Genomic DNA, 27,930 nt, shown 5'->3' with positions numbered 1-27,930 from the left:
AAATACAAACTGCAGAAGAAATATGCAATATATGCTGAAAATAAATTTGGCTGCACTACCAAAACATTTCAATGACTTACAATTTACTGGAGAGAACAACTGCCAACTTTAACTAGTGAAATTAATTCTTCCACTATTACTACTTCAGCTGATAGCTGTATTGGCTTCACAGGTCTTGCCTGAATCCTGCCTTTGGCTCCAACCTCAACAACCTTTAAAGGGTGATCTCTAAACGAAACAGAGGCCTTTTCCATTCTTAAACCCAGCTTTTCATCTTCATTTATCTGTAATGCATGTCAACCTGAGCTACTGAGCAAGGAAATTATGCCAACAGTAACAGCATCACACACAAAATGGCAGAAATAAGACTGCAGCCCAACAGCCAAAGCTTTGCTCCTAAGCCTTCTCCCTATCATTGTGTTGCAGCTGCTTTGGGAAACAAAAAATAAAAAAAAATTGATCTCTGGCTACGAAAACTCTCCTTGAGACTCTGACTTAATTTTAGGCTCTCTTCATAGCCCATTCAAACTCACCATCCTCATCTTTACATCCCCAGTTTCAGCACATACATTCTTCTGTTTATGATTTATACTGCCAGTTTACACTTTGCATTTGAGACCTCACACACCTGACCCTGTCCTTTCCGATTTCTTGTCCTGATTTCTCCTGAGCCAGAAAAAAAAAAAAATTGTCATGATTTAACCCTGGCCAGCAACTAAGCACCATGCAGCCACTCTCTCAATCCCCCCACAGTGGGATGAGGGAGAGGATTGGAAGAGTAAAAGCGAAAAAAACTCCTCGGTTGAGATAAAGACCATTTAATAAGTAAAGCAAAAGCCACACATGCATGCATAGCAAAACAAGGAATTCATTCATTCACTACTTTCCACAGGTGTTCAGTCATCTCCAGGAAAGCAAGGATCTATCACGTGCAACATTTACTTAGGAAGACAAACAACATAATACCAAGTGTCCCCCACTTCCTTTTTCTTTCCCCAGCTCATATATACTCAGCATGATATGATACATATATGGTATAGAATCTCTTTGGCTAGTTCAGGTCAGCTCTCCTGGCTCTGTCCCCGCCCAGATTCTTGTGCCCCTCCAGCCTTCTTGCTGGCACGGTCTGAGAAACTGAAAAGTCCTTGACTTAGTATAAACATTACTTAGTGATAACCAAAACCATCAGTGTGTCATCAACATTGTTCTCCTACCCAATTCAAAACACAGCACTGCACCAGCTGCTAAGAAAAAAATCAACTCTATCCCAGCTGAAACTGGGACAATTTCAGAACTCCACCTTAAACTTCTATGGAGAATTTTCCCCAGTGGCATGGACTGTACCCTGAAAGCACTAGCGCACAAATGTTTTTTAATGAAATTTAACATTCAGGAAATCTATGGAACAATACTGCCAACCAGTCTCTTTTTTCCCCTGATATTTTTCCAATAATCAAAAGTGTACTACTTACCACCACCACCCTTGTTTTTGTTTTTGTTTTTGTTTTTGTTTTTTGTTTTGTTTTGTTTTTTGTTTTTTTAGGCACAATTACAATTGATTTAAGAGCAACATGAATTGAGAAAGTTCCTGATGCAGCTGTGGCCTTGCCTCCACGGTAGTGGGTTAATTGACATGGATGATGTGCAGCTGTAGCTCATTCCTGCTAAGTAGTTAAATAGCCCTGAGGATGGTGGGATTGGTGGTCTGATGGAGGAGGAGTATTGTGGTCTGACCTCTGGAGGAAGGTGAAACAGCATGGACAGTAGAATCTGATGGTAAAAGTCTTGTTGTAGCCTACTGTTTATGATGCAACATGTGTTCATAAATATAAAGATGACACAGCTGAAACACAATGAACACTTTTGATGTTCTCACTCTCCCCAACCTTTCATCTTAGTTTCATACCTGGTTTTGATGACAGCCTTCCAAGACTGAGAATTTAGACTTGACATAAAGCATCAGATGCTAAGTCTCTGATGCAGTATGAAAAGCAGTAATGGAAATTTCCAGTGGAGTCAGAGAAAAATCAGGAAAAATGAATTCACACAGTTAGGATATGCTTTCCAAGATGCTACCTCATCAGCTTCCAGAGTGAGCTCTGCATCCAGAGAGGTGGGAGGAGCAGGCCCCCTACTGCTCCCCAAGTAGTTCATTTTGGCATTTCCCTTCTGTTCCCATTTCAATGTAATGCACAAATGCATGCTCACCAGTATGTCACCTTCCAGATGGTATGCTTCTGCTCTATATTTTTGTACTGGAGGGACCATTTTGTCATTAAACTTGAGTGACCTATAGCAACCTGATCTGGTGTCTTACTCCAGTCTGGATTTCTGGTCACTTTTCATGAAGGTTTACTTGGTATTTCAGCAAAAAACCACTACTGCTTTTTTTTTATAGACTTCACTAACACATAGCAGTACAGTCTTTGAGAAATACCAGAAAGAAGGGCAGGGCACGAAAGGGAGAAAAAATGGACAGAAACATGGTGTTTACAATGAGTAATTCACAGACCTGAGGCAAGAGACACACAGCTTGATGTTCAGAACTACTGAAAAGCAGCACAGTGTAGAAAACTGGCAATGTTTTCACTAAGCATCTCCATGAAGGCCCCAGACCAGTATGGTAAATACAGGCAGGACTGGAAACAGTTTAGGTGCTTAACTGAATTAGAGTATAGGAATAGTTATCCTGGGTCTTTCCCAGGCAAGTCACTGTCAGGGATGTAGGTGCAGTGCACAAGTTTGGACTTCTAAGAGGCTTGGGAGACATGTTCCCTTACAGAGACCTTTACATTAGGAAATTATTTCCAACCCAGGAAATGTAGGTGCTGTGGTCTTGCTTTATGTTTTCTCAAAGAATGTCAAACCCCTAATTCTAGTCCAAACTCACCTTAAAGCTTGATTATCTGGCTTCACCCACAGGATGAAGCAAATTCCCTTTGTAGTCAATAGAAAGCCATTTTCCTGCCCATCAGAATCAGAGAGAAGGAGGAAAAAAACACTAGACATAATACACTCCTTCTTACAAAGATTTTTTTCCCCCTAAACTTATTAGGTATCATGTCCTTCCTGGCAAAAAGAGAGATGTGTTTATCAAAGGCACATGAAGAACAGGTTGAAAGGACAGTAACATCAGAGACTTCCCACTGCTTCTCAGGACACTGGAAGGACAGCAATAAGCACTGAGGTTGTCGAGACCCCCCAGGTCTCTGCAGCCTTGCAAGGAAAACTAACAAATTGCAAAAACTGCAGTTAAAGGCAACGGAGACACTCTTTCACAAAAGCTGCTAGCACCTTATTCCAGGGTCCCCTGCTGTAAACCGCTGCCAGCCAAGGAGAAGGGGCTTTTCCTTAGAGCAGAGCTCCAGCTCTAGGTGGCAAGCCTCAGCCTTTGCTACCAAAAACCACAGTCCAGAAAAGCCAGTTAGTGTTTGAAGCAGCAAGAGTGCTTTCTCTAAGTCAGCAACTATTTGCACTTCACGCATGAAGCCATCCCAGCACCAGTGCTGTTCCGCTGTTCTGGGGACTGGGATTTTTTAACTGCAAGCCCTTCCTGCTCCCCTCCATGCTCTTACATGCTACTACATCCTACTTTTTTGAATGTAAGATGTATCAAAGAGGAAAGAGTAAATTAAGCACATAGCAATGTCACCACATGGACTCCACAAACTCTAGCTGGAGGACCCTCAGCAGTGTTCCCACCACAGCACCTGCCTGGCACCAGGCTTTCCCTCAAAGCCTCCAGCTCTGTGAAGCCTCAGCAGTGCTAACAGCCCTGCTCCATGCCCCACTGCACCTCGGCAGGGGTTTCAAGCTGGCCAAGCCTTTCCAGCTATCCTCAGGCCCTGCCGACACCTCAGCCCAGTGCCCCAGCCTACCTCAATGCCACAGGCGGTCCACCACAGCTCACCAGCTGCCATCTTTCCAGCCCCCAGGGCTTAACATCGTGGGGCAGCCGTGCTGCCAGCAGGCCTTGGCACAGGCCCGCCTCAGGGGTGCACAGGGCAGGGCAGGCCTGAGGTGACAAGTGCCACCCCACCAGTGCCAGGCAGGCATGTGGCGGCAGGGAGAGTGGCTCGAGCTGTTGCCATCGCCTCAGTGGCCGCAGCTGCTGTTTGCTGTGCAGGTGCCTGCAGTCACCTCAGGGCGGGAGGGGCGGCGGGCACAGCCCTGCCCCAGGAGAGGTCCCGCTGCCCCCGGCACCCTCCAGGGCAGATCCTGCCTGAGAAGAAGCCCAGGTAAGGAGTCACTGCTGCCTGCAGGGACACCAGCTACATGTGGGCTGAGCCCTAGCTCAGCCTGGGTGGTCTCATTGCTGCCTAAGAGACCTTGGCTGGGGAGGGGTTTTGGCAGGGGGTGGCTTGCAGGGAAGGGCTGATGGCAACTGTCCTGTGAGGCCTGGCAAGTGTTGCTTCATGTCTGTTTGCAAGTGGCTCCACATCCAGCAGGAGCAATCCCTGAGAAGCAGGAAGCATGTGTAGGAATCAGGGAGACAAGGCTTGCAGAGAGGTGGTGTCTCTTTCTAAACCAAATGTCCTGAAAGAAACAGAGAAGCTTTTAGGTAAGTACACCATTCCTCCCAGTTCAGTGTGCCTGCCACCATGCTATCGGTGAGGAATGGGGGGGAGCAGGAGACCTGGAAGCAGAGGTGTTTACCAGTGCAGAGCAGGCCCTGGGAAACAAGGAAAGCAATTGGTAAAAGACACCTGGAAGCAGGTGGTGTGCAGGTAGCTGGGTTCACAGGTAGCTCAGTCACCATGTCTCATTCCCTCTGGAAAACACCATGGGATATCGGAGGCCTGTTTGTGAGGAACCTGTGTTTGTATGTGCCCACTAGCCATGGCTTCACATGCACACTTGGTAATGGCTGCACAAAGGAGACATTTTTGCCAGCTGGGTACTGGCTGGTCATTTCCATTTATGTGAGGGCAGCTGGGAGCGTTCAGGGGTACCCAGACTCAAGGCCTGGCTGTTGTGCACCTCTTCTACAGCAGCCGAGTGACTGCACAGTGAGCGCTGTGTGCTGCCAGTGGGGATCTCCCTCGAGGTGGCCTGCCCACGCAGTGACCCAGCCTCACCCAGCCCGGTTTGCGGGATCACAGCCTGCGGTTGTGTGGCTGCAGGCTGTAATACCAGTAGGCCGCTGCTTTTATAGTGACTCCAAGCTTTCTTCTGGCTTAGAGGAGGAAACAGACAGGTGGTGAATGTCCCAAGAGTGAATACAAAGAACAATTCACTTGCAACAGCCCCTCACTTGCTACTGAAAATGGAGTTTCTTAACGAGTGTTATATTCCTCTAAGGGTTTTTTCTGCTTCATTTCTTGGGACCATTTGAGGATATTCATTGACAAAAGAATATGAACTGTGCAATTGTTTTCATGGTTCTGTCTGCCTGGTGTTACAGTAGACGTTCTTTTATGTATTCTTATAGTGGCTTTGGTAGCATAATGGATGATTCTGATCTCCTTTTTTTTTTTTTGAGAACCCTACTTGCCTCTGGCTTCTCCATAGAGGTTAAGATAGAGAAGATTAGCCTTGTTTTCTGCCTCAGATGTAATGCTGCTTTCCCGTAAGCAGCTGTGGGCTGAGCTGTGGAGTCAGTATTTCAATGTGTTTAAAAATGCAGAAGCTGCAATAAATGCAGTTGAAAGGTTTAGTAATCATGAATGAAAGGGAACAAGCTTGTTACTTTGACCTGCCTGCTCAGGGGAATTGAATATGTGTAGCACTAGTTTAAGTAAAAATGTAGGGGGGTTGGGTTTTATAACACATTTTTTAAAGCAGCTGTAAAATAAATGATCATTTATAAATGACAAATATAACATAATGGGAACTCCAGGAACAGTATGTTTTCCCTGTGCTAATAAAAAAAAACCCTGAACTACTATATTGGACAACAGGAATTGCTGCTGATCCAAAGGAGTTTGGACAGTCTGATATGCAATGGTCAGGACTCTCACTTTAGGGTTAAATCGGCCAAGACCACTTCCTTTCTACTGATAAAGTATGAGTTTCTTTGAATAGAGTTATAAAGAGCATAAGCTTAGTATTCCTCTGATGACAGGAGCAATAGGCTTGTCAAAGCATTTGACACATGGTAAGCTACCTGAAGATTCTGGATATGCAGCAGTCTGTAACCTTCTTTTACAAGTATATACACGCAAAGCACTTAGGGGAAATATTTGCAGTTGTTATTTATGTATACAGGAAGGCCTCTTAGAGGAAGCATGACAAAAGAGAATCCCCTCATGCTCCATACAAACAGAATAAACTGCTGTATTAGACTTGGAATTCATTCTCTTAAACTTGCAATAAGACAAAAAGATCATGGGTATCACAATGTATAAAATATATTCTTCTGAATCCTGTTCAGTGTTCTTGCTGTAAGGCAGGTTCTCAGAAAAAGAGGGTTTTTTTGTGAAGGAGTCTTGTGGATGAGGAATTTGTCTTAGAGAGAGATGTGGAACTGCAGTAGAGCATTTTAATCAGGCATCAGGCATTTTGGCTCATGCCTGTCCATGCTTCTTACAATTTGGCTGATCAGTTTTTATGACATGTGGGACATAGTGCTGCCTGCCTTGTGACAATATTTTTTATAATTATTTATTTTAAAAGTTAATTTAGTGCCTACGAGAAGTGACACATTTATAGCTGTAAACAGAGTGGGATTTTCAAGCCACTAGGGGGGAAACCAAGCACCCAAAAATTCATGCAGCAGATCTGAAAATCTTGCCTTCTAGGGGACTGAAGATAACAATTGTGTTTTCTTTAGAGAGCCTTTGATTTTTTCAATATCCATTTCTTTTTCTGTGAAATGAAAACAGAAAATGTTAAACATTTTGAATGGTATGGTTTCAAAAAAAATTTTTAGCCAAGAGTTTTTTGACTTGTAGGTGTGTATAAGATTGAGCTCTGTGTGATTAATTCATGTTGAGTCAGGCCAAAAAGGGACTTACAGACCTACATCTAGTCTCCAAAAGGCTGTCATATGTGAAAATTTTTCACTTCACAACAGCCTTCCAAACAGTGTGGCTTGAAGAGAGCAGTGTGTTCTGACCCACTCTTGTCTGCAGCAACTTAACCATGCTTTTCCCCTCTATGCTTTCCTTACAATTGACAATGATAATTTTCATTCTTTTTCAGACTTTGGCCTTCTTGTTGTGGCTAGCAGTAGGAGCACTGCTTGTGCATAGTGCATCTTTGTTTTAATACAGGCCTGATCAAATACTTTCAGGAAGTAATTTTATGCCTGTAGCTCTGTTCCTGCTCTGCAAAAGGGCGAAAGTGTGATCGTGTTGTAAAAACTTCTGCAATCTACTTATAATAAGCCAGTATTGTTAAATGCCTTTTGATTTCTGAAAAACCAGCATTGCGATACCACCAACTTGCTTTGTATATTACAGGTCACCAGTTTCTTGTATTAGTGAATTTACTGTTGATTTGCGTTCTTGAAGATTTTCAAGATAGATAATATTTTTCACAATGAAATAACTGTGTATGCTTATATATAGTACTTAATATATAAGCATATATAGAGAGATTTAATTTCTTAAAAGAAATTGAGACACACTATTCTTCTTTATCACACAGGATGTCTTAGTAGTTGCAGCTGTTTGGTGTTGTAACCTGTATTGAGAAGGAGCACTAACAAACACTTTTGATGACTGGATGCGTAAGAATTGATTGGATTTTTTTCCAGCTTCATTCATATCTGGTTTTGTTAGATTCAGATATGATGCAGATCATCAACAAATAGATGCATAGCTTTAGGAGTACCTTATTCATACTGCATACTTATGGAATGACATTGCTAAAAGAAACATAAAATAAAATTTATTTTTAAAACCACCCAAACTTACATGCCAAAAATTGAAGTCCAGTTTTAAAGTGGTTCCTTTCCTTCTCTGTAATTTATGCAAGGGGTGTTAAAGGTAGGAAAGATCTCCTGGAATATCCAGTAAAAGATTTACTTTATCAGTGTGTGATTCCAACAGTTTTTCTCAGTTTAATTCAGTAAGACTGAAGTGACTGTGTTTCAGCTGCTTCCCAAGAAACAATATTTTAATTGCATGCAAAATTTTACCTGATGTTTTAAAAATGTTTTTGTTCTCATCCCATTAGTGCTATTTATATTCAAGTAATTTTTTCTCCATAGTGTTGTTTATTTCAAATAATTAATTTATGCAATGTTGTTGTTTGTTAGCCTTCATGTGGTCAAGCTGTATCTATTTAGTGCACTTAATCTTTCTTCGTTGCAGTTGAGGTAGGTATTCTATGCAGGGAAACAGGCATGTCTTTCAGTTGCCTGTCAGCATTCCTCTAGCACAGCAGAAACCTGCAGAGTTCTTTGAGAGACTGCTTTAAGTTTAGCAGAGCTGAGCTGCATTATGCCTGTAGGAACGATTTTGTATCTGCTTAATACAGTTATGGTGTGTGTCATGTTCCACTCAAAGAGAAATTAACCTCTCACTCATTTCTGTTGTTAATTTTAGGAAACCTTTCTCTGTCTCACTGTTGGGTTGGGGAAGCAGTGGCTATGATTATATGATATTGTCAGTCTTGTCAGATCTGGGTCATGTGGAGCAGGATTCATGTGCCTGCCTAGTGGTGGTGGGGTTTTGCCTATGCAGCCCAGAATCACAGCTGTCTTTGTTCGTGTGAATATTGCTGCATACTCTTCATTAGCTTATAGTCCGTGTTTGCCCTCAGCTCTGCTCAGTTTTATTATCAATAAATACCTAAATCCTTGCCTCACTTTTATACTGACAGGCAGCTTTTCAAGTGGCATAGTAATGTTTTGTCCCAGTAAGTGCAAAGGTAATATTTTTCTGCCTGTTTGATATCTGTCTGGACCCCATGTAAACTGCCTTCCATTTACTTCACAAAGGAGTAATTTTCACCTCTTCTTTAAGTACAACTTCTAGTTGTTTTTTCAAAGTGTCTCAGTGGCTGAAAAAAGAACAATGTGTTATTTACAGATCTGTATTATTCCCAGATATTCTCTAAACAGTGGATTCAAGACAAAGCAGTAACTGTTGCAACTTGCAGAGGAATGAGCAATTTAGATAGGCATTGTCATGTAAGGCAGAAATAAATGGTGTAGGAGGAAGTGCCCCACTAACCACTTCTTGCTATAACATGCCTGTTTGCGTGACCAGTGTTCAGCAAGGACTGTCTCTCTTCCATAACCAAACCCAAGTGTTTTTAAAAAATTCTTATCTTTTATATATATATATATATATTTTTTTTTTTTTTTTTTTTTGCTTTTGGCTTTGGTGTCTATTTTGTTTCTGTGCAAAAAGGTCTTTTCTTAATGCAGGCATTAAGAATTTACCTGTCAAACAAACAGTTCAGCTTTCTTGCAAGAAGATTTGGGCATAATAGCTCCACTGCAGCTTATTAAAACACAGTCATCTCTGAGTATCATCTTCTATTCTTAGGATTTTAGAAGCTTTTGAAGCTAGTAATTTTGGAAAAGCTGCCCAGGTTATGGAGCTAAAGGAACTGTATATTTCATAGAATTTTTTAGTTGGGTTATTTCCACTGCTCTGGTCTTTCCAGTAACTGGAGCATAAAAAATCATACTCTACCTTAATGCATCAGAGGGAATACTTTTAATTTACCTTTAGTTTGTCAAAAAGCAGCAATGAAAAATTGAAAGCCATGACTTTTTCCAGGGGAAAAATCCTCAAATAATATTGTCAACAAATCATTTGGGTTTTAGCCAGCCAAAATATTCTGAATGCAGGCAGAACGTCCTCCAGCCACTTATCTCTGGTTAAGAAATGTGTACTCCCTTTTCTTCATGTATTTTTTAAGATTTTTAACCAGCTTCTACTCAGCAGTCCTCGTGATCACAAAGTCTGTTTCCATACAACTGTGAATGAAATGTTACAGCTACTCATGTAGTAACAGCAAAATGTGATCAGTAGGATTTTTTCCTCCAGCTAGTGATGAGTAGCACACACTTGTGAACAATTTTTTTTTAAGTTGCACTTTATTCCCTTCAGACAGCAAAACCCAAAAGAGCCATGATCATTGAATAATTAAGTGATTTTTAGAGATATTTAAATTCCAAAACAGAGATATATTCTAATTAAAAGGTCTTGGGACTTTCAAATTATTTTGATCTTTGTCCTGTGTTTGTAGTGTAAGAGTCATAATTACTGATGTTGGAGGTATGCAGTTTCCTAGAAGCCATGGAAAAAAGAGACAAGAAAACCGTCCTCGGTTTCAGTGTCATCACAGCAATTGCCAGCATGGTAAATATTCATGTTGTGAGGATTTGGAATGTACTCATCCTTGGATTTCACTGTGCCCTGCTGAATTTAAGCTTTAGAGCATCTTTCAGATAATATGTTCCTGGTGAATGGAGGCTTCTGCCCAGATGAAATTAGTCCACTGTAAGGCTTCAAATTTTGCAGAACTGCCTAGAATGCAATACTGCCTTTGGAGCTCAGTTTTACATAGTTTTGTAAATTCGAACATCCCTTGTGTTACAGAATTCACCACCAAACCTAGAGGTTGGGAAGTGTCATTGGCTTGATGGCTTGCTGATCTCCAAAGAACAGGAGTAATTGTCTATAACCCTTTGCAGACAGGTTCAGCAGCAGAAAACTACCTGTATCCCAAACAATTGTCCACCTGGGGCATTAAGACGAGTTACCTGTTTCCAAAAAGTTTTGCCTTTGAAATGTCATTATGGCCATTAAGAAGGTTAAGTTTTAGGTCAGGGGTCCTCAAATTTTTTAAACAGGGGGCCAGCACACGGATGAAGTGGCAGGAGGTCATATGTGGCTGCTTGGTTTCCCCCCAACCCAACCCCCAGAGGGGAGGCGGGGGGGGCAGGGGGGTCTGTAAATACCGGGGGCTGGATTGAGGACCCTGGGGGGCCGTATCCAGCCCACGGGCTGTAGTTTGAGGACCCCTGTTTTAGGTGGTAAACAGAGCATTGCTGTTATGGTGTTTCTAAAGCATGTGTGTGCTTGTGAAGTGTTTGTGATCCATCCTGATGAGGAGGCAGTTTGGGAACAATGATTAATGATCTGTTGGGATGAAATTGGAAGGAAAGATTAAGTGTTTATAAAACATCTTAGTAGTGACAAAGGGAAGGCTCTACTGTTGTCTAAGGTTGTTTGAAAGTTGAGTAAGGCATAAAGGGAAATTAATCATTTAAAATACCAAGATACTTTATTGTATTTTGGGAAGAGGACTGTAGAAAAGGAATCAGACTTCTATGAACCAATATGCAGAGACAAAAAAAAAAATTTATCTTAGTATTATGGGTCAGCAGAAATGCTGTAGTCCTTTACGGAAACTTTTTTCCTTCTCCATTTTTTTATCTAAAAATAAGCCATTTTGCAGTTTGATCTTTGTGCATGTAGAATGTAACAATACTACCTCTGCCTTTCTGCCTCCTGAGGCTGAAACAGACTAGAATTAGCAGAAATGTACTAGGATGATAATCTTTATTGCACTACCTTTTTTTTTTTTTTTCCTTCCATAGGTTAGAGGAAGGGTGATATATCACGGGCTTTGGTATATTGTAAAAAACAGAATCCATGCAGAGAGCCCAATGCACAGAGAAAGGGAACAATTCTGGTCAGATTTCTGTGAAGTTCTGTCGTGTCTTTTTGAATCAAAGTCATATAGTGATTGAGCAAATAGTATTTCAACAAAACGCTGAAATTTTACAAGAGCAGCAGACGAAAATTGATCCATCAAGAACAATAATTTTTAATTTAAAGACAGTTTGTTTTGAAATTTTTCATCTTGCTCAAAGTAAAACATTTATGATAATTGACAGACGTGGAAATCTCCCCTCCTTATCTGCACTGTTGCTGTCCCAGTGGAAGGCTTATGTGTCGTTTGGGCTGCTTTGTAAATTGGTGTTTGAGCAGTTAAAACTCATAAAGCAATAACTGGTAAAATCTCTGATTCATCTGCTCCCATTTTTAGCTGTCTACAATTTTATAAAGCAGCTAGAAAGTTTCATGCAGCACTTCATATCTGCAGAGCTTCCTCCCTGGTTGCTCATATCCTCTCAAGGATGACAAAAAGCAGCAGAGGAGGGATAGGGCTCACTTATTTTGCCCTGAGAGGTAGAACCAGTTTATTTGGTGAAAAGCAGGCAAGTACAAAGAATGAACTCTCTTTTTCTGCCAATCTTGAAACTATACAAAACAGAGTGGTAGCAACAGATAGAGGAAAGGTAGTTTCTTTCACTCCTTAGTGTGAAGGTGTCCAGATAAAAACGTATGTTTCCTGACTTCCCTGCCATCTGTTCTAACCTTCATGTGTACTTCTTGTGTCTGTAGGGAATAAAAGTGCTAACTTCTAATCTAGGTACCTAGCAGCTTTGCATATGGTGTCAAACTGACACCTTTTAACTTGAAACCTGGTTAGAGGAAATGAGAAGCCTTGGTGACAAATGTCCCACTGTATTATAAAGGAAATTCTTTTGTTTTCGCAGCTGGGAAATTTTCCAGGACTTCACCATGAGCTTTTGGCAGAGTAGACCATGAGTAATTACTTACTGACTTCCTCCAGTAAACTGCTGAGCTCATAAGAAAAATAATACTGTTTTGAGTATTTGAAGAAGGTACATTGCACTGCAGTAACAGTTGGGACATCAGTTGTGTTGTGTAACAGTGATCCTGAAAGATCTGAGACCAGGGACTAAATTTCCTGGATTAGCAAAACTGGCACAATTGTGAAAGTTTTTTCAGGCCAGAAAGAGAGAGCATTTTGCATTGCCTTTGAGTTATGTTTAGAGTCAGTGACTGCTGATAAGCTCCAAAGACCTGATGTTTTTGAAACTGAAGGATAGGAGGGGAAAATGGGTGAATTGTAAGTTACTAGAGCTAGCATAGGGGGTCAGAGTGAAGTGTTTAAATAATTTAAATGGTCCAAAGTCTTACCTAGTTCTGTTACCTCAAAGTGTCATGGTTTAACACATTTTTCCAGCTGGGTTAGTGCATTAAGACTTATAGGAGAACTCAAAGATTTATTTGGTTTTGGTAGAGGATAGGAAATTCCTTTTTTAATCATGAAGGATTGATGGCTTTGCATGGTTCATGTGACACGATGGATAGCAAGTCCAAGCTGACATAGTGGTTCTTTGCCTGCACGCCCTTCAATGATCTGATTATTCGATTCCTTTAAAAGTATGAGAAATCCTAGACACAGTTTATCAATAGTTTTTTATAAAACAAGATTCTCCTTTTCATTACTCAGATAAATTATGATCTTTTCTTTTATTTCCATAGCTGCACCACTGCAATACTAAACCTATATGCTCAAAATCATTTTAATGTACTTTACAGAAATAAATAATTTGTAAATGAAATCATTATTATATCTGTCTCCTATGACAGCTGAGTCATTTGCAGCTGTGCAAAATGAGAATTGACACTAAAAGCCAGGGATGATTTAAGGCAAATGACAAATTCACACTCTTGCAATAGTAAAGTACCATGTATTTTAAGACAGGAGGGAACCTAGACAAGTGCATAGCTGCACATTTCTAATTTATTGTGAGGAACTCAAAGGCATCTGTTTAAAGTCATACATACCTGACAAAACAGTACCTGAAAGTAGGGGGGTTTGTATCTTGAATGTGAACACTCATTTTTGCACTCCATGTAAATATTCATGTTTTGTATGAGTATGAAATATCCATAATCCATATAGAAATTTTTGAACACAGAGGAGCAGAGTAAATGAGATTGAGAATTGAGCTTGAACCCAGGAGCACTGGCCCTGTTCATGCAGCAATAGCCCACAATGCTGGGAAAGAAGGAGTCATCCTCTGAGGATTCAGACTGGTTGTCTCTCAAGTTCTCAGCTGGTGGATTCTTCTCCTCAATGTGTTTGGCTTCCAGAAAACACCTTCTTGGTAATACTGGCACATGGGGAATAGAACACTGTGGTGGCTTGACCCTGGCTGAATGTCAGGTGCCCACCAAAGCTGTATTACTCCCCTCCTCAACCAGATAGGGGAGAGAAAATATAATTAATTATGTAACTCATGGATCAAGATAAGAACAGGGAGGTCACTCAGAAATTACTGTCATGGGCAAAACAGACTCAACTTAGGGAAAATTAGTTTAATTTATTACCATTCAAATCAGAAAAAACACCTTACCCCCACCTCCCTCTTCCTCCCATGCTTAACTTAATTTTCAATTCAAACACATTGTTTCTGCCACTCTTTCCTCCTCACACTCGCCCCCTGCTTCAGTGTAGGTCCCTCCCACATCTTTCCCATGGGTCGTGGTTCTTCACACATTGTTCCAGAGTGGGTCCCCCACAGGGTCACAAGTCCCACCAGCAAACCTGTTTCAGCATGGGCTCCTCTCTCCACAAATCCCTAAGTCCTGCCAGAAAACCTGCTTCAGTGTGGGCTTCCTGTGGGGTCAACAGCCTCCTTCAGGCATCCCCCTGCTCTGGTGTTGGGTCCTCTGTGGGTTGCAGGTGGATGTCTGCTTCATCATTAACCTCCATGGGCTGAAGGGCACAACCTGCCTCATTGTGGTCTTCACCATGGGCTGCAGGTAAATCTCTGCTCTGGTACTTGAAGCACCTCCTGCCTCCTTCTGCACTGACCTTGGGGTCTGCAGAGTTGTTGCTCTAACATAGACTCACTCCTCTCTTCCACTGCAGGTTTTTTGGTTTGTTGTTTTTTTGTTTTTTTTTTTTTTGTGCAGATTCCCCCTGCCACCTTCTTAAATACATTATCCCAGAGGCGCTACCACCATTGCCGATGGGCTGGGCCTTGGCCAGCAGTGGGTCCATCTCAGAGCCGACTGGCATTGGCTCTGTTGGACATGGAGGAAGCTTCTGGCATCTTCTCACACAAGCGACCCCTGTAGCCTCCCTGCTAACAAAACATTGCCATGTAAACCCACTACAAACATGTAACTTTGATCTTTAAACAAGCAATGCACTGAGATTGCTTACCTCTGTATTTTTGTGGATATTAATTTTTTGGAGCTTGTCACCTGTTTATCAGGTAAAATCAAGTATTCCTTTGGGTTCCTCACACTTTGATCTTGTGTCACCTTATCAAATTGGCTACATCACTTCCTCTGAAGTAGGCTCAAGCTTCAAGTGGGAGTCCAGCCTCTCTGCTAGCTTTTTTTTTTCTCCTTTTCTTCACCACCTTTGCAATCTTTGTGTATTAAAAGCAGCACAGTCGATGTTCCTTGTCAGGTTGCTTGGATACTGTACGTAGAAAATGCTGTTGCTTCTGAGAACCTCATCTGTCTTTGCTTGTTGGAACTTGGCAGTGCTAAAGGATCCAATTCTTTCTGGCAAAGTGTAAGTCAAGGGTAACTCCTCTGAGGACAGGGGTGTTAACTGCTAAGAAAATCAACACCAAGATGTCCTGCTGCATTCACAGCTTCCCTTTCTCCTTTTGCAGCTCCTCCATCCCCTGTCCATCCAGTTTCTTTGTAACCTATTAGTCTGTAGTCCCAGGGCCTGACTCTGTCACAGAGCAAGGTACTTCGTTGTTGTGAACTCAGTCATGACTTTTTGTTTTGTTCTCAAGTTGTCGCTCACTTGTGCACTGCTTACAGAGTATGATCTGACCTTGAGAAATGAGAGAGAGGAGGGACAGCCATAGTGAATCAAAGAGCCTTAGAATATATGGACCAGAGGAAGCTCTTTGACCTAATCACTATAGCATTAGCGATTAGGGATGGGGCACAAAGCAATGTTGAGGGAAGGCCTGGTTTCTCAGGGGGCTGCTTTGTAGCTCACAAGAGATTGAAGTTATAGGTAAAATCCAGTCTTTGAGCCTGAAAACAGGGAAGACAAGGGTAAATAGATCTTGTATTTCCCTGTAGTTCAGAGTGAGAATGCCTAACCTACAGCCTGTGGGACAAAGCTGGCCACTTGCCCAATTAATCTGGCTGGATTTTTGCCACGATCTGTCCCATAGGTTTATTAAAAGTGAACATGGCATAAATCAGATAAATTGTTTCAGGAGCTTGATTCCTGCTGCCTTCTTTCTTGAGCCTTTCTGGCCACTTCCTTATTGCTTGGCTCTAGGAGATCTTAGGATGACTTGACCACTAATCCACAATTCTTACCAATTTTTCCAGGCTTGGACCCTGGAAAAAGTACATTTCTGGAGGATAACTTCACTATTTCTTTCCTTTATTTTTGATGTAGGTTATAACATTCTGACAAATTATCTCTACTACTGATATCGCTAGTAGTTATGTAAAGTTTATACCCTTACATGGCATTTGCTTGAATTCTCATTTTATTTGTGGTTGTAATGTTCATGCCAGCCTAATTAAATGCTGGTTTCCTGCTGGAATGTTACATTGTCTCAGCCAAATAATTAGACTGGCTGATGATCTGATGATCTGTGACATACAATTTCTTTCTCTTTGCATTTCTAGCTTGCTTTTGGTGAACACAACTTCGTTACAGGTCTGTCAGCAGATGAAAACTTGAGTGCAATCAGTGACAAATACTGCATGTCTGTGGGAGATGGTGGGCATAAGTTGGAAGAGTCCAGAGCTCCTGGTGGGGTGGGGCTTTGAAAAATGTTGAGCTACTATCATGTGTTTGACTTTACCTTTGCAAAAACTGGTGTTTCTTTCTTTCCATGTTTCTTTTATTTCCCCTTCAAAATCAAGCCCTAAATGATTTATTAAATGAAATCTAATTACTCTGGCTGAATGCATATCCTTTATTTTATTGAAAAGAAGAAAAACTATGAAAGAAAAGTAATTATGTGGGGGAAATATGCTGTGCTTCATGAGTGGTGCTGCTTCTTTCAAAGCCTGGGTGCTTTTTCTATTGTATTTCTTCGGTCTAATTCTTCTTTCTGTCTGAGGTGGACTTGAGGCAGGACTGAAGGTAATGGGAAAAAAGTGCAGATTCCTGGGTTTGGTTCTCAAGATATATAATAACCAGCACAACTCATAGCTTCCTGTGAAACAGAGGAGGAAGCCTAAAATGCTCCCAGGGCTCAAGTGCACTGAACTTAAGCCATACTGTGTGTATGCGGCAAAGCAGATGCTCTGCCCCATCTGCTTTGCTTTTCTAGTGGCATAACAGATTTGGCACAGGTTCCCTTGCGCCATGTGAAATGTTCTCTGCTGTCCAGCCTGGGAGTGAACCAGCTGCAGTGTAGGGTGGAAATCATCAATCACTATGCCCCGTGATACTCAATGTGTACGCCATGTTGGGCAGTGCCAACAAGAGGGAAAGTGGGTTAGACCCCTGCCCTCCCAGAAGACTTGCTGTGGGCCAAATTTCTACATTCTGCTTTCTCCATTAGCTGACATGTGGGTCTTGCTATCCTGTGGGCAAGGCCCAGAGTTTTCACACCAGGTACAAGCTCCAAAGGGCCCAGGCAGGTTTTGTGCATGATGGGACTTTGCTATTTCCTTTCTTGTTCAATTTGTAAAAGGATAGACTGAAGGAAAGCAGGCTTCTCCTAGCTGAATGTATGTAGGCATACATTCTGGGAAGTGGTTGTTGGCAAACAATTTTGGCAACATGTTTTAGATTTTATTCCATCTTAATATATGATATTATCAAATCATGTTTTAAACTGCTCAAATTCCTTTTCAGGCTGGAAGAAAGGCTGCACCATTGGTTTCAGTGAGGCTTTTTGCAGCAGAAAGACATGTGGTTTGTGGGGTATTCTGTTTGGTAGGTGCTTCAGTCTGAGAATGATTTGAGCATCAGTTTCAATACATAAGTTTATTTTATTATATACTTCTATTTTTAAATGAGATTGTCTTGCATGAAACTTAATGTCTCTCATATATAGGTTCCCCCCCTGCTGTTTTCAGTAGCATTAAATTGATGCAAATTGATAACTTAGCTTGTGTTGAAATACTGTTCAGCAAGGGAATTATTATTCATGTTTGGTGCTGGCACCAAGGTCTCAGTCCATGTACCAGTGTCAGGATTTTTACTTGTCTTATAAAGTATTCTCATGGTAACAGAGATACCTGATATTGCTCTGTAAGGCTCCAGTCTTAAAATCATTAAAATTGATGTCTTTTCACTGTGTTTTCAAAGGATTCAGAATAGATCCTAACTTCATTGGCGGCAGGTGCAATACCTCCACACAGGGGAAGGAGGAATCACTTCCCAGTCCATCAATTTATGCATTAGAATTGAGAATGGATCAAAGGAAATGTCTAGGCTTACAGTGCATGATGAACAGTCCTATACAGCTACATAATTCACTAAGACTTTTACATATATGGTGTAGCTAAGGAAGTCAAGCATATACAGAAGAAAGAAATATTTTTCCAAATAGCTTCACTTTGATATTTTTTTCCTGTTTATCTTCATTACCAATAAACAATATGCAGCTATGTTATTTCTATTATTAAGGAAATTCCTTTTAGAAAACTTGGCAATGCTGATTTGAATTTTAATTCTACCTAACATTATCTGTAGACCCTAAATAAGCTTTGTCCAAACATTTCCTTGCCTATGTAAGCAGTCACTTTAGATAAAGCAAAGAAATGGGTTACAAAATGAAAAAGAAACTGATGGATCACTTTGCACTTTTTTTTTCTTGAAGTACCGTTTTAAAAATATTACATACTCGAAAGCTTTCTAAGAATCATTAAATATTTAAAGTTAGTTCATTAGGAGTAAAAAGAAAAAATAATCAAGAATTTAAGCCTTTAAATCCTTTCATCTGCTCTGATGCGAACTCGAGTGTTTAATCATAGAAGCCCTTGGATGCTTGCTGATGGTGCACCTGTCAGCTTTCCTTACCAATGTAGAAAGCACAGTAAGTAAGGCTAACTTTTCAAACTGACAGTCGCTTTCAAAATCAGTTTTTGTGTGTTGGAATCAATCAACAAAATGTAAAGAATACTGTTTTAAAGGAATATGAGAAAAATAAGCTGGCTGGTATTAAGAGAACAAATTGATTAAGAAAATTTCTTAAGCATATCATCTATGGCATTCTTGCTATATTCTAAAGAAAAAAATAAAATAGAAGAGCAATGTAGAAGAAAGGTAGGGAAAGCCAGCTCCATAAGGAACTTAAGTATTGTAAAATAGAGGGCTTTAAACTGGCAGGAAGAGGAGGGATAACTTACCAGCGTTTGTTGTGCACAGGCTAGGCAAACGGGAATCAAACACTGAATGCTATTTTGATATGACACTTATAAAGGGTGAAAGGCTTTGTTGTAGTAGAGCTGAAATTCTGTTAAAGGACTGCGGATCTGTAATCCTTACACATACACGGCTGCCACTGACTTCAAGTCAAAGACACCTGGCAGACCCAAGCTGTATGGCTGGAGTGGCCTACAAATCCTCTTGCAATGTCTGGGTGTGTTTTCCACTTTGCTTGCTTTTGTGTTTCAGACTTGCAGCTTGTCTTCTCAGCAGGACTTGCTTTACACTGTACTGCACTGTACTGCACTAGTGTGGTGATTAACTTTCTTACTTCAGAGTTTCACAGTATATAGTTTTCCAATTAAGGGCTGACTGTTAAACAGTAAGTTAAATTGCTGCTCTGACCTTGCTGTGAAAAGCCACAGGGCAGCCCTGACGCAGCCTTGTGTGCTAGGATTTGTCTCTTCGTAGTAAAAGCTTAGGTAACCACACAAGATAGTCTGTCAGAAGTGTGGAAACCAGGACCAACTATACAGAATCCTCTTATCTTTTTGCCTGAAAGAGTCCTAGTCTCTCCCCAACAGGCTGGGGAGCGTGGAAAACAGATTTAGCAGACAGGTGAAACAGTTGCTTCCTTAGGTACCTGTTTTCTCCTTTTTCTCCACCCTAGCAGAAACAACTGGACAGACAGTGAGTGTAACTGCTTCCAACACACACACACGCCACACCCCAGAAGTACATGTATGTATTTTCTTCAGCCTTCTCTGTTATGGGGTCAGCAGTCTTCAACAGGGTTGACATGCAGTTTGGGCCAAGTATCGATCTTAGTAATTATCTATATCAGCTAAAGAACACCCACTTGTGAATGTGAGGCAGGACTGTCGAAAGGCTCAGGACTATTTTATAGCCCATCTATTTTCCCAGGGACCACAGAGAAAGTGCATGGAAGGCTTGGGGAGAAAGCTATTTTACAGTAGCATTTCTCATCCTTTTCTGAGGATATTAGCCAAATATGACTGCAGAGCAGCACTATGCCAAGGTTACCTGTATTATGAAAGGGGAAATGCGTGTAAATTTAATACAGAATCAGAATGTACTGAAAACACATCTTTCAAACATCTTTAATGTTATGTTGTTGGGTACCATGCATAAACCAGAATAGAAGGGCAATAGATCTACAACTCCAATCACTATAGAGGAAGTTTACAGAAATCTCTCCCTCCTCCTATCCCTCCCAATACTAACTTTTTCTGGGAAACAGCAGTTTCCAAGATTAGCATTATAAACTCATAAATTCTTTTGGCTCTGTTTTTTTGAAGATTGTTTTTACAAAGTTTTCCCAAATTTGTTTCTTTTGTACAAGTGGTTTCCATTTTGGCCACTTTTTGTGACAGACAAAAGAAGTTTAACAGCAAAGTTTCGGCAAACTAATGTGTCACTAATGAAAAGACTGAAAAGAGAGTTTGAATATACAATTTCCCACTAGTGTGGGGCAGAAGTTTGTCATGCAGCTCTCTTAATGTGGTAGTCAGAATTCTTTGTCTTAATAATGAGTAAATACAAACTATTTCTTCATGCCTATTCCATGTTTAACATCCTTGTGATGGTCAGACTTAGTGCATCTTCTCAACTGCATCTTTTACTCATGCCTCCCTCCTGTAAAATGTTGGTCCTGTGCCTATTAACTACAACTGAAGATTTGATGTCTGACTTCTGCTGCCCTTGTTTGGATTAGTGTCTTGACCGTGCTTTGTACAGACACTTCTGTGGTCCTGGCAATCTCTAAATTTGTCCTTAGCAAGTGGTGGTGGGCTGTAGATTTCACCAGAGCTGTTTAACTTTTGCTACATCATGAAAACTGATAGGTCGCTCAGATTCTTGGTTTTGATACATGGATTATTTCCAGTGGCCCTGGTTAAATGAAATGGAAATTCTTTTCAGGCTTTTATGCTGGCTTTCTGAATTTTTACATAAACCACAATTAGTAGTATAACCTGTTATTGGCAGTGAGAACTTTAAAAGACCAAACTTTAAATTTATTTTACCACACATCATTCCTGTCACAATTTTGAGTATTCCACACAGGATACAGTTCTGGAGCCATATGACTCAGATGTTAACCTACCTAAACAAAGATTTTAATATATATATATTTCTTTATTTTAGTTTTTAACTATGGAATCATTTAGTATCATTTAAAAATAGTGGTTAGATAACCTCCTATGGCACATGTGCAAAGGATCACTGTTGCTTTGGAAAAGGAATTACATTAAGCAAATGAATGTTTCATCAGAAATCCTTATTTTCCATTTTTTTATTAGGTTGTATAGATATATAGTTATATGATATGTAAAATATTATCAAATTATATGACAGCTGAGAAAAAACAGGATCCTAGAGGGTTTTGCTAGGTACTGAGCCACAGCTAGGATAAAATCATAGTAGGTGAGCCTTCAAGTGAAAGCTGATGTAAGAGGGAGGCAAGCACAGGAACTGCAGTAAGAAAACCGGATATTTCAAAAATTACAGTTTTCAAATGTTTCAAATAGAGAAGGATGCTGTCTGTGTAAGTTCCTGCAACAGAGCCACAGGCCAGTGGCTAAAAAGATACATATTATCTATAGATAAATCTATTTAATAATTCTGCCAGTCAGACAAATTGACTTCTATAGAGACTTCCAGGAATCCTGAGTGCAATAACCTTTCATTTTCAGTGGATAACTCTTTCACTCTGTATCTTGGAGTAGTTATTTCAGGCTGAGTCCTGCCAAACTTAACACACACAGTTGGCTTTCCTGTAGAGTCATGAGTGTTTAAACTTTGCAGCTCAGAGCACCTTGCTTTGTGTGGTACAGGATGGGGGAAGGGCAATAAACAGCAGACAATGGAGAAAACAGAGCTAAAAGTGCCTTTGACTACAGAAACTGCAGGATAAAGGCTGGCATGTGAAAATATTTTCCCATTACTGCTTGCTGAAGTAAACGAGAGCACTCTGGTGACAGAAACTGTATAGATTTGTGTTCTTTCCTCATTATCTGCCTCTATTTCTGACTAGAACATCCCCAAACTGCATAGTAGGCAAAACCCCTGTTGTGTGCCAGGCACTTGGAGCTGCTAATGAATGCTGATACAGAAGAGCTCCAGTAATTTTTTCATGTAAATGTGATCGACAGTAGACAAACATGAAAAGGAAGACAGACATTTAAAGAGAATGATTTAGTGAGATAATTTGTATGATATTTTATTCCTTTTATACACTAAAAGAAAAGCCTCTGAAAAATATAAATGAGTGAGGAGACTGTAACACTGTCTGGGAAGCTACAAGACTGTATAGGAAGGTGACATGTGAATCAATTAGATAACCATCACATGAGATAGCCCTTCAGCTGAGTTTCAGTGGGCAAGAGCACTGCTTCCCCTCCCCCCGCCCCACCTTTCTTCTCCCGCCCTCCAATCTAATAAATGAAAGAGGGGAAAATAAGGTTCGGGGCATGTCACTCTCACTCAAGCCTGCCACAGTAAACTGATACAAATTGCCCGTCTTAAGTTAATAACTAGCCAGATCCTGGTCTGGTACAGATTGCTGAGCCTCATGGAGGTCATGGTAGCAGGACATTGACAGGAGTGGGTAGCTTTGTCCTGTGTTATGTCCCCGATGGGTAGAAGAGATTTTTAACCTCTGCTTTGTCATTCAGTAGATAGGTAGTTCCTGAGATTACTTTCTGCCCTGTAGCTATGTTCTTCAGTGTGTGACAACTGCAGGTACTTGGTCTAAAGCAACCCAAAGGTGGATCACGTACTAAAGGAAGGATGTAGTTGGGTATATCAGTTTCGTAATCAAAATATTTGTAAAAGGTTACCTGAAAAGGGGTATGTTTAAAGCCAAGATTCTAATTTGCCTTCCTCTCTAATTAATACTATTTATGCTGAAAACGGATGGCTGTTTTTATGAGAAATTGCTTCCCTAGCTTTATAGAGATGGAAATGTCATTGCAATACTGCTTTAACATTTTGCAAGATTTCCTGTTTGTATGTGTAATCAAACTATTTTTTCTAAACAAAACCTATATGCTTTAAGCATTGCACAAAGTAGCTGAAGGTTAATATCTAGTACATCAGAATAAACATGTCTCCTTGAAAAAGGGAAGGTGACTAGTTCTGTGATTATGTGTCTCATATCTGTAGCATAATACAAAATTCAAAGTTATTCTGATTAGAATTTTTAATGATCAGAATAATTGCCTTTAGCTGCCTTGTACTTAATGTCTATGTTCTGCATCAATATGCAGGTGAACTAAGTACATAACTCCCTCATGCTTTGAAATGATTGCAGCCCTTAATGTATAAGAGCCTGTTCCTGAAAGATACCGAGTGCCTTTGCTTTTGTTGACTGCAGAGTGTGTTCAAAGAGCTTAGAGCTTCTCAAGGGACTCCCTCTGAATCTCACTGGATCAGGACCTAAAAATGTTCAGAACAAGCTACAGAAGAAAGCAGTCTTAGGACATGACCTGTGTGAGCCTTGCAGGGGTCAGTTCATTACGGATTCTATTAAATTAAGTGCCTGGTTCAGTGGACAGAAAGTTGAAATCAAATAAATATGTGAATATTTGATTTGAAATCCCAGTGCCCGCAAGGAATGAAGCATTTCCCCTAGGAGAAGACTTCCCCGCCCCGCCACTGCCCCCCCCCCCCCCCAATTTCCTCTCTCACTGAGTATTTCCTGATTTCAGTTCCTTTTTTACCCTTATCCTGTCTCAGTTTCTAGGGAGAGAGCCCTGAGGGACAGGTCAACCCCTTGGGATCACAGACTGCACTTCAAAATCCTGTTCTGCCTGGTTCACACTGATCATTTGACCCTGGGGAGCCAGAATCCAAGGGAAGGGATGGATTCTCGAGGCTGTTTCAGTTGTCCTGTGGATGTCTTCTTCAGTTTCCTAGTGGATGCAAATGAACATTAATGACATTTAGTATAGAGATGAACATCAGCGTCCCATCTTCAACTGCATCTGGAGCTGTTCCCTCTCTTTCTCTGGGTTAATATTTATTTGTATGAAGTAGTAGAGTTCTGACAGAAGAGAGAAAAACATGCAAGAGTAGTTAACAAGGTAAGTGGATAATTACTGGGATATGCAAAACAGGTCTAGATTCCCATTCAGACTCAGCCAGAGCAATCTGGGTTAATTAGAAACTAGACAAAGCTCTAGTGGTCAGAGGTATTTGTGGTCCTGGACTTAATAACCCATCAGGGATAAGAACCTACTTCCCCTAAAAAATTGATTAAATCAATACTCCCATGAAATGTTTTCATTTCAACTCATCAGCTTTTCCTCATGGGAAAAAATACCTTGTCAGAATATTCACTGTTAGTCCTTCTCATCAAGGTGAATTTGTAAACCTTGTTCAGGGTTTGGAGCTTGATGAAGGTGATGGCTAGATTGCTTAGGTTTTTATAAGGCCAGCAGATCTTTTTCTCATACTGATGGCTCTGATGCTGAAACTATCCTTGTTATAAATCAGTGCTTTTTGGTTTGTTGTGTATTTTTTTTTTTTTTCATTCGGAGCAACTTATGCTTCTTTTCCCCTTACCCAGATAAAGACTTAGGTCTTTTTTATAGGTTCTATTGTGCGACCAGTTAGTGACATTCACAATGGAGTGTGAAACCCATTCCCTTCTCCTATCTGTATCAGTAAAAAAACCCCTTCATTATGCTGGTATAAATTGTGCAGACTGAATAGCTGCACTGACCAAAAAGCTGAAGGCTATGCCTGAGCTCAGAAAGTCTGCTGACTCTCAGAATGATTGAAAGGAATCATATCTAATCTCTTCCTAATCTTGGAGTATAGATGAAGGTCTAAAGCAGAAGAAACAACATGAGATAAAGTAGATGAGACCACAAACATCTTTATATATTTGCTGTTATCAAAACTAACATTTTCAAAGAGTATTTAAAGTTCTTGAACACAAATATAAAAGTATTGTTCTTGAAATTGTTTTGCAAATATTTAGGGTTTGGTTTGGAGGTTTTGTGGTTTGGATTTTTTTTAAAGCTGAAGAAGCATGTGCAGAAGTGAATAAGAAACTTCTCATAAATAACTGAGTTTTATCTGTTAATAATGAATGAGAGCTGAAACCAGGCTGTATCTGTGTTATGCAGATGGGATGGTTAAGCCATTTTTATTAAAAGTCAAAACGTGTGAATTACAAATATATGCAGAGACAATCTCGCAAAGGATATTAAAAATCCTTGTGAATGTTTCTGGCATGAGAAAACTTACAAAAAATAATATGCTTTCACCCTGAGCAATAATGACAGTTTAACTTTAAAGTAATGGATATCTGAGTGAATGATCTGGTATTGCATTCAGAGAAAGTGAATAGGAGAATAAGAGGTGAATAGGAGAAGGTGATTATTTACTATTTCTCACAATATTGAGCACAAAGTAATGAACAATGATATGATCAGCTATCAGATTTAACTAGTAAAAGAAAGTACTTCTTATGCACACCGGGTAATTAAATCTTGGAGCTTGTCGACATTTGTAGACAAGATATAATGAGTTAAAAAAACGCCTAAACTTAGCAATTGGTATCCTTCAGTCACCATGGTGCAGTGCAGAAACTTTTCCAATGGATGGCAAAACCTCCCTAGCAAGGGGAGGATTATGCTTCAATCGCCCTGCTTCTTACACTCTTTTTGAAGGACTTTGAACAACTATGGTTGACAGATGTTGGAGATAGGATGTTGAATTTGAAGAACCTTCAGTCTTACAGTCCATAAGCACTTGTTTACGGTATCTTGAGGACCTGGATATGACAGTGAATTTTTCAGTCTGTGTTTAAGAATGTACTGTATTTGCCTGTATGATGTGGATGGGAATATAGCATTTCTATGAATGGGTACAGAGTCTATAGAAAGGGAAAAAGGTGTTTCAGTGCTTGAACATAATCCTGTCAGTGAGGATATGTCACCTATGTCTCAACTTTGTGATGGGAGCCAAGCAAGTGGTGGTGTGTTCTTCTGTGTGCCTGGATTTTCATCTGCAGAAAACCTGGGTACCTCCGCAGAGAACTGGTGGTGGTACCATATTTGTTTCCAGATAGGTTGCTTAGGGGACAGGGGTATCTTACCTGCAGTCCGAGACACAGCCAGCTCACACGTCCAGTAATGAGAAGTGTTAAGCTACAGTGAAGTGCTCTTCTCCTTAATGTTTAGTCTCACTATACAGCAGTGGCAGCTGGGGCACTGTGGGAAAGGAACAAAGACTGGCTCTGTTTGTGACTGCTACTGACTCCTGAATGAATTTGAGTAACTCGGTTTGGCACTTCAATTTTTTCTGCCATGCTTTTCCTGCTTTGGCTATTCAGGGTAAGCAAGATTTGTCAATTCCCTGTCTAGAAGACACAAGCTTGCATTAAGAAGGCTTTTTATAACCTTCAACACAGTTCATTAGCTTGGGTTTTGTACAATGGCCAGTTTGAAGTGTGACATGTGTTTACTGATATCCATCTGAAAAATACCACCTGTATATCCACTTACACAGGAGGCTCTTTAAGACAGACTCCCTTTTGCTCTGCATGTTTGTACAGTGCCTCATACAATGGACCTTACCATGATTGCAGGCCACATGCACTACTGCTTATATGTAATAAATAATAAGAATTAAGAATAATCAATCTATTTGAAAAGAAAGCCAGTGTCTCTTCCTACTATCCTTTTTTTAAAAAAATATTTATTTATTTCCCAGCCAGGCAGCAGCTGAACTACAATAAACTAACTTCATTGTCTTTTTTCTGTTAGGCTTTGTGAAAGCTTTGCTAAATTTCCATTCCCAGAATTAGACAAAATGCAAATGTAGTGTTCTCCATGGAGTTATAATGTATGTAGTCCTATAAGCTCATGCAAAAGATAGTAATGTCATTGATGCTATTTTTAGCAACACAGCCTAAAATTCTATAATTTTTTAGAGATGTTATCAAACATCAGAGGAATTTTACAAGTGACACTAGTGGGTATGTTCATTTCCCAATATATTTGTGGGACTAATTCTGATATCTGCTTAAAGTATCTGGATTCAGCAGCCATTTAATTTTTCTCCTATATCTCCCTGACTGTTGATTTTCAGGATGGTTTGGGGGATTTCAGTCTCTCTGTATTATCTTTGCAGCTTCATAAACAGTAGGAGACTTCTCGTTTTGCCTTTTGTACTGGTGGAAAGTGCTTAGCTGAGATGTTTATATTGTGAGCTGGAGCCATAAACAAAGCCCACTGCTCACTGTTGCTGTTGACCATGTGTTAAGTTTGTGGTGTGTAGATGTACAGTAGAGGATTACCATCTTTCCTGACCCTGATTTCATGGCATACTTTAGAGTTATGTGTCTCTGATCTGTAGCATAGCACAGTAGTCATGGATTTCTTTCCTTGTCCTCTTGTCCAGTTTTGGGGAATACAGCAATGACCTGCCCTACAGGTGAATTTAGACTCCAGTAATGCACTGTGGTGGCTCACAGACTAGGGAAGGAAACATGATGCATTGAGGGAGATTTTTAAAAAAAAACTAATTTTTGTGCTTATTTTGTCTTTCATGAGCCAGCAATAGTTCTGGCTTTTAAAATCCTGAAATTTGAAAGTCTGGGGGGTTTATTGCTTTAGCTGAACACAGCTGAAAAACAAAATATGCAAATGAAGCCCTTGAATCTTTACAACCTTGAAGTTTTAATCTGAGGCTACAGATTTTAATTTTAAGATGGTTTCTAATTTGCCATTTCCTAGGAGTGGCAGAACTTGTAGGGGTATTCAGGGATTAGAAAGAAAA

This window comes from Falco naumanni, chromosome 13 (assembly GCF_017639655.2).
Source record: "Falco naumanni isolate bFalNau1 chromosome 13, bFalNau1.pat, whole genome shotgun sequence".
In the NCBI taxonomy this organism is placed as follows: Eukaryota; Metazoa; Chordata; class Aves; order Falconiformes; family Falconidae; genus Falco; species Falco naumanni.
The sequence above is the reverse complement of the archived record's forward strand: the minus strand, read 5'-3'. Positions refer to the sequence as shown.